At 46.4% G+C, this 4165-nt stretch overlaps 1 pseudogene across 1 annotated transcript in view; it reads right to left on the bottom strand.

The window, feature by feature from the left end:
- LOC311343908 (protein FAM219A pseudogene) overlaps positions 1-110 on the bottom strand; it is a 2557-nt pseudogene extending 2447 nt beyond the window's left edge. The window contains exon 1 of the transcript in view: positions 97-110. The product of the transcript in view is annotated as a protein FAM219A pseudogene (transcript). The remainder of the gene's footprint in view (positions 1-96) is intronic.
- Between the last annotated feature and the right edge of the window lie 4055 nt (positions 111-4165).

Below are 4165 nucleotides of genomic sequence, written 5' to 3'. Positions count from 1 at the left end.
CTCCCCCTCCCCCTCTCCCCCTCTCCCCTCTCCCCCTCTCCCCTCCCCCTCCCCCTCTCCCCCCTCGCCCCTCCCCAGATGATCGACATGATGTACTTTGTGATCATCATGCTGGTGGTGCTGATGAGTTTCGGGGTGGCCCGTCAGGCCATCCTGAACCCCAACGAGGACCCCTCCTGGATGCTGGCCCGCAACATCTTCTTCATGCCGTACTGGATGATCTACGGGGAGGTGTTTGCCGATCAGATAGACCGTACGTTTGGCTTTACTCCGAGGATTCTGGGGCTCTCCCGCTCCATAGTGATGAGCTTACTCTTTCCCCTGCAGTTTACTTGTTCTTGTTGTTGTCATCCATGTTGTTGCCTGTGTGGTTTAAGTGGGAACATAAAATGGAGATTGCGGTTGTAGTATAACATGGGGTTTACACATTTTGAATGGATATATTATTAGTCTTACATATATATAGAATACATGTGTATTCGTGTTGTTGAACCCTTGGACACACAGCGTTTTGTTAACCACACACTCCCTTACAACATACTGCATCACTGAGCCCAACGTAATGCATCCATGAGCCAAGCAGTAACTGAGAAGATGCCATTGTTTATATTTTCATAATAGACTTGACTCTATTATAGACCATCCTTCACCTTTTGCAATTCTTTTATCAATATTTTATTGTTTTCCATTGTATTTTATCTTACAGAGAAAATACTCAGTATGTTGTTGTTTCATTGGTTGAGCGCCGTTTAAAGTGTTAAAAGTGTAACCTGTGTTGGAGTCTAAATGAGATGCATGTGGAGGATGAGCGTCGAGTAGCCCAAAGACAAGAGATCTGAAATAATGCTTTCGTTCTTTGTTTCAGATATGCATAGTAGGAAGTTACAGCGCAGAATGAATGAAAAACTCTGGCTGGTCGAAAATTACTTTCGAACCCACGGAACCTGGCGTAGTAACGGTCCATAACTCCACTTCTCAGTGCAGTCAAACCCCAGTGAACCAATAGATAAAGATACTTATGCAATACACTCCCCCATCTCGTGCCATCATCGCAACCTCACTGCCATGCCATACACACTCCTACCACCAGGAGGCACTACAGATGGATGCCTGCATGCAGCTCCATAAACCCTCCAGTGTAAAGGGGCACTGTGCAAGATTTAAACCATTTACTCTCTGTCAAAGGACCACAATGTATCAGTAGAAATTATTTAAATATATATAGGCCTATATTTCATGTAACAGAAAATGTTTATATTCATATAACAGATCTTTTTTGGTTAAACCTAAAGATTCAAGTCAATAAAGACACAATGATAAAATCACTGTCTGTTTATCAGTTGACGCTGTTTAGTTTGTCAGCATTCAGACTAGTACAGACTAGTACTAGTACAGATCAGTACTCGAGGGTCAGTACGAGCCAGCGGTGTTAGCACTAGAATCTTACACAGTGCTCCTTTAAAGTTGCCTTTACGAACTTGGTCTTTGGGGGATGGTTAAGTCATGCAAGCCATCGCATTAAACAGACTGTCAGATTATGTCAAATAATCGTAATCATCGTTAGTTATTAATCGATTTAGACCACGAGTCGCTTGTTCCCAAGGCCAGGAAAAAGTTAGGGCAACTTTATCCTGAACGATTTTAAAAACACTGGCTCCCCACCGGGCCGTTCCATGCAGGTCACCGACACAGCGAAACATCGCACGGGGTTACAAAGTTGAGCTCATGACGTTTGCTAATCCCTAGATGTTTTGTTTCAGCTCCTTCCTGTGTTTCCGGCAGCTTCCCTGCCGTCCAAACACTATCTGCCACCATTTGGTCACAGCTCACGTTACGCACCGACCGGAAATTCACTAAGACAAACCCTCCATTCTGACATGGTTATGAGCAGAATAACACGGCTGATGAATGATGTATTCATGACAACAATTCATCAGGAATACATAATATGAATCGATACTACGACGATACATTAGAAAACACACGTGTATATTATGTATATACATATGTATATTCACAGACAGACCAAGGAGATCAAACAGCAAACATCCACCGGCTTCCTCATCTTTACCTGTTTTTTCACGTTGGTTCAGTTGTCAGAGTTTTTTAGTCTTGGTAATTATCCCAATTGTTTTTCGAGGGTCGGCTACTTTTCAAAGAAGAAACATTGCTTCAGTTCTCTCTCTCTTTGGGCTGCATTGTGTGAACAATTGAGAAAAGCGGAACCCATACGAGCATGGCCAGAATGAACTCTTATCTAACGGCAAAGAAACTGCGGACAAACCCTCTCTGTTTCCCCTAGTAAGCCCCAGCAACTGAACCATCAGCGATGGAAAAAACACTCTCTGTATCCTAAACACATCTGCAACGATACAAGGCAAAGACAATCAAACATGGTGCACATGCAAACAATATATTTGAAACATTCCAGACATGTTTGAATATATTGGGAGGCTTGGACGACACATGTCATGTGTATGACTGCTCTTGTTTTGCTTTTCAGATGCACATTTCAGCACATGAGCCAACTCATTGTTTCCCCCCCCCCCCCCGCCGCTTCCCTCACCTATAGAGGAAGCGCCAGGGCAGACCATGCTTCTTGCACAATACATAGATTGACCTTTTGTTTTTGTTATCATTATGGTTTTATCATTGTGTGTTTCTTTTGGTTTCTTCTTTTGTTGCTTTTGTGTGTCCTTTTCCAGTCTTTTGGTATGACCTTTATCCCATTTGAACCCATTGGTTTTGCTGCTGCGTATGTGCATGTCTGTTTGTGCATCTACACACTTATTTTGCATAGGTTATCTTTGTTTTCACCAATTGATATTGATCGCCAACGCATTAACTAGTTCTCTGTGCTCATGTGTGTGTGTGTGTGTGTGTGTGTGTGTTCTTGTTGTGTCGTGCAGCCCCATGCGGTATCAACATCACGACGGACGACGGCGGCGTGGTGCGGCTGCCGCCCTGTAAGACGGGCGCCTGGATCGTCCCCGCCATCATGGCCTGCTACCTGCTGGTGGCCAACATCCTGCTGGTCAACCTGCTCATCGCCGTCTTCAAGTATGTCACACAGCATGCTGTCGCTCTCCCTCTCTCTCTCTCCCTCCCTCTCTCCGTCTCTCCCTCCCTCTCTCTCCATCTCTCCCTCCCTCTCTCTCCGTCTCTCCCTCCCTCTCTCCATCTCTTCCGCCCTCTCTCCGTCTCTCCCTCCCTCTCTCTCTCCCTCCCTCTCTCTCTCTCTCTCCCTCCCTCTCTCTCCCTCGGTCAGTCTTTGTCTCTCGCTCCCTCTTTTTCTCTGTCTGTCTTCATTGCTCTCTTTTTCTTTTTCTCTGTCTATCTTCATCTCTCTCTCTCTCTCTCACTTCATCTATTCTCGCATTCTCTATTTATTGTTCCTTCTTTCTTTAATTCTTTCTATGTTTTATCACGGTATTAAACTGCCCTGTCTTGCCTTCCATTAAAACCAGGAATGTGAACAGCCATTTGCATGATTCAAGAGACACAAACACATTCAACCGCTTCTCCTAAACCAGTTGGCCGCCCTCGCTGCCAGCCCGTTCACGTTTACGTTTTGCATATAGATTAGCGGGACGGGTTATGGGTATTCCATCGTGTTTAGCATGGCCATGATTCACCCGGCCGTCCGTCCGAACCAATGCCCTCTGGTTATTTAGACTCCCGTTGTGGTCGCTGTGTTTTTCTCTGTCTTCTGTGTTTGTCCGTCACCATAGCAACACGTTCTTCGAAGTGAAGTCTATCTCCAACCAGGTGTGGAAGTTCCAGCGCTACCAGCTGATCATGACCTTCCACGAGCGGCCCGTCCTGCCCCCGCCGCTCATCATCTTCAGTCACATGACCATGGTGCTGAAGCACCTGTGCTGCCGCTGGCGCAAGCACGACGACGACGAGCGCGACTACGGCCTGAGTGAGTCGAGGTGTCCCTAACCCTAACCCTAACCTCTGACCCTAACCCTAACACTAGCCCCTGACCCCTAACCTCTGACCCTAACCCTAACACTAGCCCCTAACCCCTAACCTCTGACCCTAACCCTAACACTAGCCCCTGACCCCTAACCTCTGACCCTAACCCTAACACTAGCCCCTGACCCCTAACCTCTGACCCTAACCCTAACACTAGCCCCTGACCCCTAACCTCTGACCCTAA

Source organism: Micromesistius poutassou (assembly GCF_964030765.1).
Source record: "Micromesistius poutassou genome assembly, chromosome: 5".
NCBI classification, from domain to species: Eukaryota; Metazoa; Chordata; class Actinopteri; order Gadiformes; family Gadidae; genus Micromesistius; species Micromesistius poutassou.
Note: the sequence above shows the minus strand (reverse complement) of the source record. Positions and strands in the feature narration are given on the sequence as shown.